The sequence below is a fragment of the Buceros rhinoceros genome, unplaced genomic scaffold (assembly GCF_000710305.1).
Source record: "Buceros rhinoceros silvestris isolate BGI_N320 unplaced genomic scaffold, ASM71030v1 scaffold801, whole genome shotgun sequence".
NCBI classification, from domain to species: domain Eukaryota; kingdom Metazoa; phylum Chordata; class Aves; order Bucerotiformes; family Bucerotidae; genus Buceros; species Buceros rhinoceros.
The window spans coordinates 39,056-39,714 of record NW_010392289.1 but is presented as its reverse complement, the minus strand read 5'-3'; positions in this window follow the sequence as shown (position 1 = coordinate 39,714).

The window sequence follows — 659 nt, the reverse complement described above, 5'->3', positions numbered from 1 at the left end:
TCAGCCTGTGAGAATTTTTTTATTTCCTGTTATTTATTTCCCTTATTCATAAAGGACATTTTTTGATACACTTGCCCAGCAAAGATGATAATATTTCTTATTGAATAGTTAATTCCTTAGAACTCCTGCTCCCAGCTGCTAGGAAAAGCAAACTGTCATAATTTTCTGTCCAATAACCTCTTCCAGTAAGTGATTTAAAGTTAGGCTTTCTCCGATTTTATTTGAAATAAGACCACAGTTCTAGATCAGCTGCGGACTAGTGCTGCCTGTGAAGGAAGCTGCTGCTCGGAAAAGGGGGTGATACGGAGAGGTCTGAGGCACGAGGCTTGCTTTAGAAAGGGGCACTGCAGGCAGGGTGTACCCGGGAGTCAAGAGGTCTTGCTATGACCATCGGTGATGGCAGGGGCAGCTCCCAGAGAAGTCAACAACGTGAGCTCACTGGCTTCTGTCAGGGCAGCCATATAGTGCTGGATAATAAAGGACTCAGGGGTTATGGTATAAATTTGTCTGGCCGTTCTACACGCCTGTGAGCACATAGCGTGTAGCAGTATGTTTCATACTGGCTTTGAACCTATCTTGAAATTAATTAGAGGTTCACAAAGGTATTTTAAAGTATTCACTCCTCCATAATTTTTTAATAGTGTTTGATAATTTCAGCA